The sequence below is a fragment of the Anser anser genome (assembly GCF_964211835.1).
Source record: "Anser anser genome assembly, chromosome: 2".
Taxonomy (NCBI): domain Eukaryota; kingdom Metazoa; phylum Chordata; class Aves; order Anseriformes; family Anatidae; genus Anser; species Anser anser.
The window spans coordinates 159,048,484-159,065,176 of NC_139721.1; the positions used below are offsets into that span (position 1 = coordinate 159,048,484).

The window sequence follows — 16,693 nt, forward strand, 5'->3', positions numbered from 1 at the left end:
CCAGGAGAAAAAAAAAAAGTTTGCAACAAATCTCCTCCCTCCCTTTTTTTTTTTTTTTTTTTTTTTTTTTTCGGATTTAGCGATGGCAAATTCCTTCACGGCCAGGACCTGGCCCATCCCCTGAGCAAAGGCAGCCTGGACATGACCGGCAGGCGAGGGAGGAGGAATTTGGATTCCCTTCGGAGGCGCCGACCCCTCCTCCGGCCGGCAGGAGCCTGGCAGGGGGAGCCCGGCTCCGGCCGCTCAGTGTCCCCGCGGGCAGCCGGGGCTGGTCCCCTCCGTGTCCCCCCGCCTCTGGCTCCGAGCCCACCGGCACCCGCCCCGCCCCGGCACCCGGCGGGGATGCAGCATCTCCAGCACCGGGACGGATCCCTGCCGCAATGGTAAGTCCCCTTCCTCCGGCCGGGCAGCGGGATTCGGGCTCTGCCCCGCTTCGGCCCCAGCCCGGAGATGCTCCGGAGCCGCTGATTGCAGCCGGCGGGGGGATTAGGAACCGCCGGCTTGTCTTGGAGTGACATTGATTTACCGGCTCTTCCCCCCAGGTCCTGGGAATACTTCTTTTGGGGGGAATTGCACGCAGGCTTTCAGCCTCCAGACACAACTGCAGGCTCCGAGGATGCGTCCGCGAGGTAGATTTGTTGCTTGTCGAACAGATAAAGCTCCCTTTGCAAGTGGTGACAGGTTAACGTGCTTGGTATGGGAATCACGTCTGATTTTAACACAATATGGCTGGTAAATAAAACCTGATTGCTAACAGACCCGGTGCTGCTGTTGGCATTTTCGAGCTCTAGGCTACCTTTGCAGTTCTGCATCTTCACCTGCCGCAGAAACTCTGATTCACCCTTCAACCAGTGCACCAGGACTCCTCTATTTTTCTGTGGGGCAGTAGTAGAAATTGCTGTTAATGTGCCTTTGACCTCTGCTTGCATGCCTCTGGGCACTTCTTATCAGTATTTGAACAGCTGGCTCTAATAATACCATCTTTATGCAGAGCACATCCTAAGTCAGAGGGATGGCACACAGGACAGACTTTTTGCCGCTATGCTGTGGTTTTAACATGTGAATGGTTCAGGTATGTATTGGCATCTGAAGAGTTTACTGTCAGGGAGAGAAGGATAATGCAGCATGGTGTTCGGGAGTGGGAAATGCATGAAAAAAAAAAGAGAGATTTGTTTTGAGACATACCGGTGTCTATGGCGAGATGATCGCTTACATAGAAGTACGTCTGGATGAACTCCCTGGAAGTCAGTGGTTTTCCTCTGTATCTAGTCTGCTGGTAAACAGAATCTGGCCTTTAGCTTGAAGCAGGTATTGGAGTAGCACCAGAGGTAATTATAAGAGTAACAAATAATAAGAACCGAAATGAATAAAGTGGCAAAGTGACCTGGTTCTTTCTTAGGGTATTATGGATGACCATCCGTCTTGTGTACGTTAATTACAGTGCATGTGTTGGACTGATATTGCAATATGCAGTGTAATTGAAGAAGATTTTTTTTTTCCCTCTGTCTCTTTTTAATCTCTTGGAGTCAACAAACAACAAATAGATTTTCATTTGATATTATTTTGGTACACTGCCATCTCACTTTTGTATTCTGCGTATGCAACACTGGTCAGGTACGGTGGGAAAATATTTTTATGGCTAGCATATGTTAATCAAAGTGAATGTATGATTGCTTAATATTACTGTTAAAGATAACAGGAAGGCAAAATCCTTAAAGTGTTGTTATTATAGCCATGGAGAAAGAATGCATTATACAAGCATCTTTACTTGGCTAATGCAAAACACGCCGGAGCTGTCTTGAACGAAGTTGTCCTAAAGGAAAGGTAAAGCAGTGCTGCTCCGATTTGATGAATAATTAAGGAATGTTATTCAGCACAATAACAGCAGTTGGATTAAAGTTGATATCTCTGCTTGTATCTTGGTTATAGCTCTGTGTTATTATTTATATATATCTTTTTTTCACATTTCTATATGCTGAGAGCAGCGGTGGCTGCTTTGTTGTTCATGCAGGACAGCTACAATTGATCTGTTATTGTAGTGGCAATCTATCTTGGACATCGCGGAGCAGAGGGTTTCTGTTGCTTTGTTTTCTCCAATCTAAGGCATGTGTGCAGTGACTGGAAGGATAACCATTGGCACTGAACAGACTCCAAGGTCATGGGGGGCTTCTCGGAACGCCAGAAGGAAAGCCAGTTGTCCCAATGTATTTATCTTTAAACAGGGACTAGTTTTGTGATTGCTCAGTGTCTCTAGCCTTCCATTGGGGTTCCTGTTAGAAAGCAAGAGGGCTTCTTCCTCCCTGTAGATTTAAGATGTCTGCTGTTCTCGTGGTGGTGCCACAAACGCCTGTAGCTCTCCAGATCTGCTGTTGTCAGTGTATATGTGAAGCTCATAAACACGAAAGCAGAAGCTTTGTTGTAGGATGCTACCAGGGAGAGAAAAACAGAGATCTCTGAGATTGTGGGCTGTGCTGTTGATCACGTTCAGACCTTTGTTCATCGCATCTCTCTTGATTTGGCTGACTGAGCCGGCATCCTGGAGATATTTTTTCTGGGGTTGAGTTCCATATGTGCCTACGCCTTTGATCAGTTGAGACCCATGTCCCCAGGCTGATTCATTTTAATATAGCAGATTTTGTTTTTCTTTCCTTCCTTCTGAGCACACTCGGTACAAACAGTCTAATTCTTAAATTAGCTCAGATTATCTTCTAATGAAACCAGAGTATGTGAGTTAAGAAGCACAGACAAAAAGTAAACTGAGGACAGGATCGTACTGTAACTCATATGCAGAAATATCGCATCTTACAGTCGCTCCCAATTTAGTAGAGAAGAATCCTTTTTTTTTTCTTTTTTCTTTTTTGATTCCATGATTCTCAGGAGATGTAAACTGAGATCAGGATTTAGAAGTCAGTGGAGATACTGGATTTTATTTTACTTGTCTCAGAAACCACAGCATCAACCTATAAGTCAGCCTAGTATGTTTTTGCGTTGGTTTATGCTCCCTTGCTTCCATTCCCTGTTCTCCTCTCATGTCAGACATTCAACCATCCTATATCACCTGTGAAGACAACAGGTGCACAATTTCATACACATTGAACTCAACAGGATTTTTGGAGTGGGTCCTCCACACCACTGCGAAAGTGGAATAACTCCACTGAAAGGGGTGTAAACGCTCCAGTGAGAAACTCTCTTTTTTCCTACACATGACTTTAGTTGTCTGTGCTGATACTACATGGGCAAGGATAGCTTTAGCATCACCCTGTGTCAGAGTACTCCTGCTAGCCAATATATACAGCATCCCTCAAGGAGATACTTTTCCAGTTCCCTCTGTGCTGAACTTGTGCTTGTCTTAAGAAATGCTTTGCATACAGAAAGGTATTTGGTTGTCTACAATCACTAAAAAGTACTAGAATTCACTTGCCTGTGGTGGCTGTTGAAACACTTTGGATTGTAGTTGAGTGGGCACAAATATATGAGAAAAAGGCAGATTTGCAAAATGCTTTGCTGGTTGCCCCCCCCCCCCCCCCTGCTTTGCATGTATTTTATTCTCTGACCACCTTTTGCTCTCTCAGTTTGTTGATCCACCTTCTTCAGCTTCAACTTTTATTTCCACAAGACAAACCAGGAAATCATGTAAAATAAGAAAGATTCTCTGAGTCCTGTTCACATAATTCACTTCAATTTGTTTTTGTATTCCCATGCAAGATGATGGGCTGTTCTGTAGAGTAGCCAGATTAATAATTTCAGGGTAGAACTTCTTAGGAGGCATTATATCATTACATTTCCTGGAGAAAAAGTACAAGCTTTGTCACACAGAACATTTAAAGCTAACATAGCTGTTGTACTGGGGAATATTCCTTTGCAAAGAACCCTGTATAAATATACAGACCCAGTTGCGGGGACTCTTGTTTCCTGCTCTGATTCTATGCTACTCTTGAATTCAAATTCTCTTGACATAATTGTCCCATGAAATGAGCTGATTTGCATTTGACATCAGAATTTATCTGTCCTGGAGATATCCTGATGATCTCATTCCTGCTCATTCAGGTGTAATGGTTGAATGGGTGAAGGTATAAGGGTGTATGGTAGGACTATGGTCTGAAACAACTCTGATTATTCATTTGGCAGATTTTTTTAAGATGTTTTAAAGGGTGTAAAAACCTCCACTTAAATTTATATATTTTTAACAAATTAAATTAAAAATTCTAGTTTGTATTAGTTTAACTTGTAATTCACCCTACAGGCAGCAGCAAAACAAATAAATATTTATGTGCTTTAATTCTTCTTCTTTTTCTTCGTAAAAATAGTTATGGCAACAACAATAAACAACAATAACAACAATATAAACTTCTGTTTATAACATGTTGGGAATTTTGAGGTCTAAGAGCTCCTTACCGAGCACAGAACATCACACTTCTGCCACATCTCTTTGAGGGTTTGTCTGTCTGCTGTTGAGGTATTTCACAAAAAGCCTTAATCACAATGGCTTTTGCACTCCATTACAGATTATTGGGTCACAATTGTTCAGGAGCTGCAAATGGAAGGATAATTATAGACTGTTATCTGTGATTTGTTGGGCCTGCTAAATGGAGCTGAGGGTTAAGGCAGGAAAAGTCCTTTTAATCTGCATAGTGGGTTAATAGCTAAGATTTTTATTCCTCAGTTCCTCAGAATAAGGCAAATTGTGCTATTTCTTTTCTCTCCAAGGACAGCATATTGCCCTATCTGATTCATTGGGAAATTGTAAGGAAATGTCTTGTTAAATAGAAACACGACAATATCACATTCTTTTCTTTCAGGGAGTAGACATATCATAAGTTCTGTCTCTGAGGCAGAGAGGAGGTGTAAATTGCCCCACTCTCAAGGTGAATACTTGGCCCCAAGGGATCCCCTGCAAAACTGTCATTCATTTCATGTGGATGAAGGCTTTCTCTCAGAAGTGTCTGGCAGTCTGGGGTGATGTCCATCTATTCTCACTTAAGCATCTGAAAATTAGATGGTTATATCCAGGCTAATTCCAATCTCCTATATTATTATATAAGGTGCATCATCTCATCCCGAAGATGAATAACTCTAGGGGGGTTCTTGCAGCTACTGTCTCAGAGCTGCACATCCAAAATCTGAGATGAATTGTTCCACGATATCTCGGACATGTCCCTGTGAAGTGTAATATGTCTCTTGCTCCCATCTTTGTTCAGGGGGGAAATTTATTGATCTTTTATTTATATATTTTTTAGTAATTATTATTATTTCTCTATATATTTTTGCTAGCTCATAGCAATAGCGGATCCTGAAAAATACTCAGTTTTCTGAAAAGCCCAAACCTGCTGTGGTGACCCCCACAGCTTCCTCACCCCCATCTTCCCTTTATCCGACTGGCAGCAGATGCAGTCAGTCCCTGGAAGGTAGAATTCTTGCCTCATGTCCCAGGCAACACCTTTTCTATTTGCAGCTGGGATTTTTTGGTTGTTTTTGTTTTTAATTCATTGATTGTTTTGGATCTCAGGGCCTTCTTTGGTGTATTGACACTTTCTGTCTTCAAAGCACATCCAATTAGTAGGAGGGATTTGCCAACTGAAGCTTGTATGTCATTTCGTGAACAGGTGGAGATGCATCAACACAGAGGAACATCTAGGACGGCAACATGATTTTCTGTAGGCAGATGCAAGCTCACTCTGCCTGTTCTCTGAAACAGCCAGCAGCTTTGCAATGCAACAAGCCTGATCTAAAATACCCTACTTGTGAATAGCTAGACTATATGTTGCAAGTAGATGCAGATGAATGCTGATCAGACCTCTTTGGCTTAGGGTTGGCACCTTGTGAAAGATGTTCTGGCCATCTTGGGGCACATAACATGCTTAGGATTAGGAGACCTGAAAGCCAGCTATTTGCCATAAATCAATAGGTTAATGCTTTCTTATTATAATGCATCCACCCCATCTTAAGCTAACACACTCCAACTGTCTGTTGATAAATGAATTTAACTAACACCTTGCTCCATAGCTATGGCCTTTGAAAATATTTACTGAAGTCCAAATATTGAAAAAATATATATATACATGAACTTCTCACAGCACAATGATATGTAGGCAAATTAAAGTTGCAGTACTAACAGATACTTCTCCACAGCGGAAATGCATCATATTTATTTGGAAAGGCAGTTTAAAATAGCTAAGATATCCTTAATTTTCAATTTATTTTCCAGGAATCATAAGTCTTTTTTAAATCATAACATTTCTATCGTTGCATTTACTTTAATTTTTTTTGGAAGTAAGTTTATAAAGGATTTTTTTTTTTTTTTAGGAAAAATTAGAATGGCATTCATGCTCTTAGGTAAAAAGTATTTCCTTTTAAAAAGTGATTTGTCATGATAGTGATATTTATATATGTATGTAAATTCTTAAAGAGATCTAAATTGAGCACCAAAAGCCATGTATGAACTTGGGGTTAGCACACGGTATGCTCATTTCTAAGATGTTAGACACACAACAAAACTTTCTCTCTTCGCATTGGCCTAGAAACAAATTATATAAAGAAGCTAGCACAAGTGTATTATATAAAAGCCCAAGTTAAAGTTAGTAAAGTTACTCATTTCCTGTGTTTTAGAGAGCTGGATCTTTGGATTTCTTCCAACAGTTTTGTGCTCTAACTTAAGATGCAGAGGAGATGAGAGAGCATCAGAAATACCGCAGATGCTTAAGCTCATCATGACTAAGGCTGTGAATGTGTCACAGCTGTCACTGGAGCCCTGAATTCCACAATCCACACTCATTCATTCGAGTTGCATGAAGTTTGACAGCTTGGATGGTGTTTTTGTGCTAGTGAATGGGTTAGTTAACCAAGATGATTATGTACAGTGGGTGAACAGCTGGAATAAACTTCATTTGAGAGAACAGTGTGTGGTGGCTGCAGAAGGAGAGAAGAGCCTTGAAAAGCCATTATTAGACATCTTGAAGCTGCTTCTCTCACCACTCGTCTCTGGACACTGATCTATATTCTCTAGCTTGTTGTTCTTGAACATGCTCTTTGTACTGCAGCTGGGTAATGACGGTGATAGAAAATAGCTCTCAGAGACTACCAAAATCTGAATGTTGCTCAGAAGAAGATATGAGTATCATAACCTTTTTGGTCCCCCTAGCAGCTGTAACCCTGACAGATTCTCACTTCTGGTCTTCAGCTCACTCCTTCTCCTTTGCATGGAAGACCTGGTTTCTTTTGCTATGATAGTTTCTATAATACTAGCCAGAAATGGGATTGAGACGTAAAGATAGACAAGATCAAGACATGTAAAGATAGGTATGTATTTTGAAGTGTCTACGTGTATCAAAGTTAAGCTCCTGTTACAGCCAAAGGGGATTTAGGACATGGTTCTGTCACCCACACATAAGTGTCAAGTGCCATCTGAGGTCCCCTGGGGTATCTGACATCCTCTAGGGACAAGCAAGTGTGATGCTGATCTACTCCAGAACTTTTCCCTTCAGTATGAGGGCAGGTAAAATACCCTGGTACAATGGTGACACAAATATCAGTATTTAGTTTACTATTTCTGGCCAACACCCAGTCAATGCAAATAAATAGAGGTACGTACTACAGAGTGAACTCTGTAACTATTAAGCCTGAAAACTCTTGAAAAAATGTCACTCAGATGTTTTAATCTGCAGTCCAAACCCTGCCCTGGGTTTCTGATCCCTTCTGGTGATTTAGAATGAGACTGATCTATTGTGGCCTTGGTGCTCTTACCACAAACATTAAGGGTACAGTTAATTTTCGAGCATTCTCACACAGGGCTTGGGAATGCCCTTTGCTATTGCTACTTCAGAAGATCACAGTTAAGATGCTGTTCCACAAATGAATTGCTACATTGCCGTTGTCTCCACTTAGCTCCAGATTGCTCCTGGAATTATTTTTCCTGGGACGTCACAGAAGCTGAATTTGCTTTTCTCCAGATTTAACTGCCACAAGCAGCTCCTGGTCATCCTGTGACTGACTAATCCAAAAGGTGGAAAAACACCTCTATGTCATTTTCAGCTGAAGTATTACCATCCTGTTCTTCAGCCTTTAGAATGTGTCCTTGTACTGCTCACTCGTCCATGCTGGCTCTGTATTGCTACCTTAGCCTTTCCCCCTCATTCACGTACCTTTGATGCAAAAAGACCTTTGTGTTGAAGTTCCCCATCTCCTTAATGCTGATGACTTTACTAAATAGTTGTCTCAGTTTCTCCAGGCTCTCTCCTGTTTGGAATGGAGAATATAAGCTACACACCTGCTTTGCTGAAGATTTCTATTGCTTTTTTTTGCTTTATTTTTTTTTTTTCCCCCAACAAGTTCTCTGTCTCCAGAAGACAGGGAGCTGTGTCCAAGGCTATTAAAGCAAAACAAGACATATTTAAAGCAAAACACTTCAGAGCATCAAGCTTTAATATTATTCTGATCGGCCCAACTTCTTCAAGGTCTTCTGAAAGAAAAAACTCTCCCTGAGAGGGAAAGTTTTTTTTAACTTTTCAAGAATCATTTGAAGTGTATCTTCCTAATCTAGTAAAACAAGCCTCACATCATCCTAACAGAAAAAAAAAAAAATAAAGGATTTTCCAGACTAAGAGCTTCCCTTTTGACTCTATTGCCTTATCTTTTTTTTTTTTTTTCTCTTCCTGATAGAACATTAAGTTGACCTCCTGTTTTTCCTTTCCAGTGTCCCTACTAAATTAGAGCAGCGAGGGCACAATTTAGCTACTCTCCCAAATTGATTCTGAGACAAACCTCAATGGGTAGAAAATTCTAAGGCTATTATGCAGCAGTTCCATGTGAACCACTAATACATTATGCAATACAATAGATCTGACCCGTTGCCAAATGTATTCACAGCCACAGAAATTTAGTAAGTGAAATATTTTTAAGAATATGGATATGAAGGCAACAGTGTGATAGCTCAACCACGCAACTTAGATCAGATAATTTGTAACAAGTGGTTATATTCTTGAAAGTTGGAAAGGAATCTCACGTGAATGTTAACATGAGATCTATTTCTTTGCTATGTAGATGGTGAAATTCTTACCTGATATTCTGCCTAATGAACTGCCAGACCATGCCATACTCTATGTCACACATTGCAACATTACAATTTCAAAATTCTTTCATTTAAATCAGAAATTTTTTGAATTTTCAGACATTCATATAATCTTCTGTAACTTCAATTTTGCTTCTTGTATAATTACTTGTTCTACATGTAACATTTTTGTGTTTGGAGATTTCTATGTGGGAGTTAATGGCTGTTTGTCATATGCTGTCTTTATAGGCAGTGGAGTCACAAAGTAGGTTTCTAAGATTTTTCATGTTTTTTGAACATTTTTTTTTCATCTTAAGAAAAAAAAAAAAAAAGAGGGGATACTGTGAAAGGGCCAGGTAAGCCAAGCAAGATGATCTTTAAAGTCAAATGAGATCTACTAGCCAAATTCAAAAGAATATGCAGGCATTTCTCTCTGCCTGTCCAAGCTGATCTGTATCACTCTCTTTAGCAGCATGTTCTAACTTGCATTTTATAAATCAGTTTTGCGAGCTTTAAGCCAAAATATTACAGCTTGTGATTCATGGGCTGGTTCCAACCTGCAAAATATTTGTACAGTTTCTTTGGTGTCCTTGCCATTTTCAAAATGCATCACCCTTGTGCACTACTACTTCTATGCAACTCTGAAAAATGGCAAATTTTAGTGCCTCAGTATTTACATTTAGCCTGTAACAGGTAAAAGATCAGACCACAGAATATAGCCTGTACTACAGAAAACAATGTGCATTTGTATCAGTACTGACAAAGATGAAGAAGACATACATGGAAATGACTGAACCTATCTTGTTGCCTCCGAACACATAATGACCTCCATCTTTCCTCAAAATGCATCTCAGTGCCTGCTTTCATGGCTCATGGAGCAACTTAGCTCAGAATGAATCCCATCACATTCCTACCTTGACTTCCAACACTTCTAAATATTATATTAACCCTTTTAGCATTTTTTTTTCTCAACTAAGATCAAGAAAGCTAAGAAAAATAACAGATACAAGAGAACATGATGTAGGAAAAAAATAAAACATTCTAAATTGAACTGGTGCAACTGATGTCTCCTGAAGCCTCCTTCAGCAAAGAGCTGAAGCTCCTCCATACTCAGCAACCTGAAACTTTCTGATATGCCAGCCCATTAGATAATCAAATGAGCAAAGGAGTAAACAAATATGCATTCCTTTGATTACTTTTTGCTCCCCTCTGTGCCATGCTTGTTCAGGACCACTTTCACTATATGCTGTCTTTGTTCAGTTGGGATTCAGCCATGGGATTCAGTTGGGATTCACCATGACTTCAGCCAACATTATGACAAGATCCATCTCAGACCTATACTTTCCTGTCTGGCTTTACAAAATGTTCTATATGATTCCACACCTTATTCTTTATCGTCTATATCAGCAGACTGCTGTCTTTAGTGACCCATAAGTAATAATAAAAATCAGGCCGAGTATGACTTATACTTTGTTCCACCTGTTGTTTTGAGTTTTCCCTTCTTAGTTTGTCATGAGCAGTTTTGGAAGAGCTCCTGTGTTTCGCAATGAGCTATGAGAAGGAACCAGCGTCATTAATGTGAACAATGCTGAAATGTTTATCAAACAAAATTATTCCTGCTTGTTGAAACTTGGCCTTACTACAAAACCACTGAATCAACAAGAGGTGACCCTGATTTCTTAACATGTCTCCTACTTAACATTCTAACATTATTTTAAAAATTATTTTAAAATAAATAATTTAGTTGAATCAGTCCATATATTGAAACTTCTTTATTTGTTAATTTCTTCAACATGCTGTTGCAATAGCGATGAGAGCACTATTGCAAAAGCTCAACATCCTGCACAAGACATCTGGAGAGATTACCATTCAAACACATATCTACAAGTTATCCATATCTGAGATAGATCATAAGTGTATAGGGTTCAATTCCTTCCCTCCTTCCCTCCTTCCTTCCTCCCACAGGAATTTAAAATAAATCAGAATACCTCTGCCCCAAAAGAGCCTATTTTTTCTACTGTCCATTACAGGAGTCTGGGTTATCTGTAAACATCCACAAAGTGTATGCCTGAAGTTACTGGAGGGAAGCCCACTTTAATTTGCATAAAGATGTACAAAAAAAATGAAGGAAATTTAGCAGTTGAATGCAATTTCCCTGAGGTTTCTTCTAACGTTGCTATTACAACATTCTCTTAACTCTAAGAGTGTTTAGAAAACAAAGGCTTTCCAAGCCAAGGATGGGTCTACCACTCATTAGGCTTAATAGATACACAGTTAATAAATAAATAAATAAATAAATAAATGTAGATTTATAGAATTACAGAATTTAAGAATGAATACTTACTTTTCTTCCCCCAGAGGATTTCTTCAAAGTATTGTCATTATCCCAAACTGATATTTAATAAGGAATGATCTATGGAAAACTCACAACCTCAGAGCTCTTAAATCCTCTGAAAAGAAAAATATCATCCTTAAACTGTTATCAATTGGTTTTGCAATGTGTCTTTTTATGATATGTAACGACACAAATTTCTGTTGTCTTTTCAAGATAAAATAAATCTCCCTTGATGTGGAAGAAAGATGTGCCTTCAGTAAGATATGTTCAGCAGTGGTGCATTTGCTTGATTCAGCACTGGCATGAATAGCAATTAGACTGGAAATCGTTGGGAAAATAGATAATAATTTACACTGCTGTAATGGGAGTAAAACAGGAAGAAGCTGCAGTAACCCAGGAGAATCTGATTTCCACATGAGTTGCTCTCTATACAACATAAAATAAATAAGATATTTAACAAAGGCCACCAGCAACTTTTCAAACAATGGTCAGGGAAAATCATGGACGAGAAACTGTTCCCATAGGCAGCTTGGATGAGGCCATTCCAATTTTGGGCGTCAATCAGTTTATAAGAGTGGATATAAGTGATGACATATCACTTGACCTTAGGGCCAAAGAGTCGCAGACATGACTTATATAGAAGCATATTTGTAACATTAAAGTCCATTTCTTTTCCTTGTCATTGTTATGAAATTCCATTGGTGGTTGTTGGTTACTCACTTCACTTTGTTTTGCTCCTTTTATTCACAAACTAGTAGGTGACAAAATACTTCTAATACAAAGGTGGGTGATGAATTTAGCATAAAATCAAAGGCTTCTGACAGGCTGCACAAAAAGATTTTTACCTTTGTAGTGTTTTGCTCAGTGGTTATTGAATTGTTGCCCTTGACAGATGGATTCACTGTGATCCAGCTGTTTACGTGGAAAGAACAGCTTTGCTTTTAGACCTTTTAAGCATTTCTGGTCAAGAGGCCACACAAAGGAGACTTAGAGAGAGCTAAGTTATGCTTCTGCAGTAGAAGACTAGAGACTGCTAGGAGCTAAGGAGACACCAGAAGCAAATCTGTCTTTGGAGAGGTGTTCTGTCTCTTGCATAAACACAGTAGTACATAAGCCCTTCTGACATTGCTAGGGAGCATTAGGAGGTAGGATCTGACATGGACACCTGTCAGCAGTAACAAGAAAGTATTTGCAAAGATTATGTGCTCTGAAATTATTTTATATTGGTGGAGTCTTTCCATTTATTCAATTTGGCCCATTGTCCACAATTTTTGGATGAGTCCTCCCTGATAAAAATAAATAATTCTGATCTTTGGTTGCTACCTGTTATAAGCTTTATCTCTTTTCAATGAATTCAGCTACTGTTTGCTTCTGAGTCTGCAGAAGAACTGGTGATGGAATATCTACATGCATTCTCCTGTTTGAATACATTTCAGCAGAACACATTATTTATCAAGTCCTTTGGGATATAAGGGACTAAGACTGTGGAATACATTGTCAGTGCCCCTACTGAGAAACTAAAGAGCTCCAGAGAACATCCTGGACCTCTGCAATTTGGTCACCACACTGTTATTAATTTGTTATTAAATTTATTAAGGTATATTGCATGGGATGTTGCATGGCTTTGGGGTCAAGTGTTTTAAGATTATTCTTGACAATGCCTTGGCAAAATTCAGAGATTATCAAAGTACACACATCGTTCCCAATAGAAATTTCACAGGTGACCAGACAATCTGAAAGGCTGAAGACATTAAGCAAACTATAGATAGTATGTTCTGTGCCAGCTGGCCTCAATGCAAAAAAAAAAGTTACAGACATCTTACTGAAACTTAGATAAATTATGGTGGGGGCAGGGGAAGTATGGCTGATAACAACACAAGCGAATAGACAGAAAATCTTGTATCTGTCTTGTGCCTCCCACATTCCCTAGCTCTTGTGCTATTCTAGGTCTCCTGGCAGTGCTGTTGGATTGCAGAGGGAGTATCCTAAGGCAATATTCCTTGGCTGAGTCATGATTCTACTTTGATATCTCATGCTGTGGCTAGTCTGAACTATGGCTTTTCTGGAGCATCAGAGTTCAGTCTCCACATGGAGTAATGACTCAGCTGAGATAGAGGAGGAAAGACCTCTCTTGGTGGGCAGATCCGGTTCTCTGCAGAGCTGGGAAATATGTTGGAAGAGAGAGCTAGCTGAACATCAGAGTTTATACTCGATTTGCAGATCCCTAAGAAGTTGTTTCCCTAGTGACAATATCAACAAGAATGATTTTAGGGTACTTTCTCCATGTCTGCTTTTAGTGTTTAGATATCGTCAGAAATCAAAGAGTACAACGGGCATTTTCCAGCGGAAAGGGTTTTTTGTTTGTTCGTTTGATTTATAGTCCACACTGGCACAAGGGAAATCTTATTTATAACATGGGTCTCCCTGTCTTGCAGCTGCTGGCATTTTTAAATCCACAGGCCCTGTGGGAGCTGAAGGAACACATCCTGTGAGATCCTTAGTGTGTCTTGTAAATGGTAGTGAGTTGGGAATTTATCTCTGCACCATGAGGTCTGTGGGCCATATAAGGTAGACACAGCTTAAGGCCTACTCAACTCCAATGAGCACTCACAATCTCCCCAAATTAGGCTCATAATGGGAAAACTGAAATAGCACAAGCAGAAGAAAATTGTTTTTAAGAAATAAATTTGATAAAAGACAGCACCCTTCATATTTGCTATTATAAAGAGTAGATTTTGAAATCAAAATATGGAACCTGGGAGAAAAAATATGGGAGAAAAAATATGGGGTTGTTCTAGCAATAAAACTTTTTTTTTGTACTAATGTTTATTGAAGAAACCCTATAGAATAAACACCCACTCTGTCTCCTGACAGTTAAGGACCTGGAACACAATCAGAAGAATTTTGTTTTAATTTCCAAGAAAACAAGACTGATTGAAACAAGTATAAAAATGTGCAGTTTGAATGTCTAGAGAACTTTGAGATATTACAAAGTACTAGTGAAACAGAGAAGTAACAAGCGAAAAAGGAAAAAGACTTATGAGCTTTGGTAGTAGGAAGCCCTAAGATGCAAAGCCCTGAAGGTGGTGCTAAAAACCAAACTCTATTATCATGTCTGAACTGGGAGTGCCATCAGTATAGGCTTCTTTTACCAGAGAAGAGAGCTAGGCATCTCCAAAGAGGGACTGAAGTAAAAATATTATTCATACAATGGAGGTGTTTGGCTCTCTTCATTAAATGTAGAAGGAGATTAAGATTTCTCTGCTTATAATTTAAATGTTTATATTTAAGTGGGGAAAACCTAAGGCCTGGTGACCCAGAGCAATGTAGACAGTTCACTAATACCACATGATACTTGCTTTGTTTAGGACATCATGTAATTATAACTAATGCTGAATGTCAAGAAGAACTTCATTTTTCCTTCTTTAGTCAGAGTAGAGGGGTTCAAAATGTTGGGGATGGGGTTGTGCATTTTCAAACGTGTTTCAAATTTATTTTCAGTTATGACAGTAAATCATGATTAATTGTTTTATAAAGTAAACCAGAATGCATCACATGGCATGTTCTGTAATATAGCAAAAGGGATTAAAAATAATAGCTAAAATATATGTCCACTTAAAACCTTTTTTAAATACTTTCCCCAGTTATCAAAAAGAATTTCCAAACTGTTTGTCCCAAATCAGTTAGCATCCACATTTCCTTTGGTAAAAAAGCTAGAAATGTAAATGATAGACAGAAATAGTACTTATGATTAATATATAAATTGCCCGTTTGCTATTTTAACATTTTGATTTAAACCATTAATTTAAATGGAAATCAGTGATAACTAAGCAGGAAGGTTAATTAAACTTAACGTCCTGCTTTGGACTGCTTGCTGATATCTACATTTCACATCAGTGGTTTGGGGCTGAATTTCAGTCTCTCCAGTGAACTGTTCCTTGCTCTTATAAAACCGCTTTTTTTTTTTTTTCCCCCAGTAACTCACCATTGTTAAGCGGTTCCAGCCTAGACCTGAATCTTTATCCTTTCATCAAAAAGCTGATCAGGATTGACTCAGCTCTGAAATGTATGGGTGATAAAATCTGAGATCACAAACTGTGCACTGCATGTGTATTTTACATTAAACCACTCAGTAGTGTCTAAGAAAATGAAAGTGATTTTTCTTAGTTTCAGCCTTCTGGGCTCTTTCGTGGGTGAACGTATTAGAGCAGAATACCAAATTAGGAATTAAAAGATTTACCAGGTTAAATCACAGAAATCCCACATGGGATGCAAAATGATATGTTGGTTATGTATTGAAGAAGGGGGAAGTAAGGAGAATGAAAAAAGAACCACAATAAAAGCTTAACGAATTAAACTGACAATGCACCATTTAATGTGCATGGTAAGAATATATTGATTAAATGGCAAATGAAATAGCAAGAGAATTCATTGCTTATTTTCTTACTGAAGTATTTCTTGTCACAAGATTAGAATATGGGCATTACTAAGATCCATTTTCACCTGTTCTGTCAAGAACTGTGGGATGAATTGACCAGTTAATCTTTAAAATTATGAGCATCAAGAGTGAGGAATAGTACATACAACAAAAAAATATATACATTCAGTCATATGAGTACCTACGGTTAATAGTCTGAAGTATATGCGATGGCTATGAAGTCCTGTAGCTGTCTGAAGACACCACCTCCTCCAGCCATGCCCACCACCTCGTCACCACCCTTTGAATCTGCCAGCTGAGCTGCTTGTGAAAGCACTCCCTAATGTGATTGAATCAAATTGCTAACCTTGCTTGGTTAAAAAAGCCTTATTATTTGAGCTAACCCAATTTAGTGGGAGTGAATTAGTTTAGGCAATGCTTGCACTACCAGCTCAGCAGGCAGATCGGTGGCGGTGTGGCATGGATTGGAGACTCTAACCTGACTGGGAGTAAAGTTCTTTTAAGCATGGCTACAGCTGGAGAAAGAGATGTCCACAGCCTAAGGTAGGTATCAGCTGACAGCTCTTGGAAGCTTTTGTATGGGATTTAGACACAATGGTGTACCATCTAATAGAATCTAATCTCTAGAGAGGGTCAGGAGGAAAGAAAACACGTGTTTTTATGAAGGAATCTCAGCTACCTTTCTGCTAATGCAGACAAGTTCTATTAACTTGCTGGAAAACAGATAAAAATGAAAACATTGTGAAAGAATAATGAAGATAACTTTGTGTTACTGTCTACACTGGTGACCAGAGAAGATATAGTTGGTACTCAGAGCTAAAGTAATCCTATATTTATCTGTAATACTGAAGCTATCTAGATACGAAGTACCGAATGC

The 16,693-nt window shown here is 39.2% G+C and overlaps 1 protein-coding gene across 17 annotated transcripts in view; it reads left to right on the top strand.

Annotated features, from left to right (window-relative positions):
• The window catches only part of ADCYAP1R1 (ADCYAP receptor type I), a 343,361-nt gene that overhangs the window by 196,363 nt on the left and 130,305 nt on the right, over window positions 1–16,693 (top strand). For 8 of the 17 annotated variants that reach the window (XM_083825470.1, XM_083825468.1, XM_083825485.1 and 5 more), the window contains exon 1: window positions 48–383. The exons of 1 other annotated variant lie outside the window; for it this stretch is intronic. The gene's annotated coding sequence lies outside the window, so the exon portion shown is untranslated. 8 more of the 17 variants (XM_083825478.1, XM_083825474.1, XM_083825482.1 and 5 more) reach the window with 5 other exon arrangements.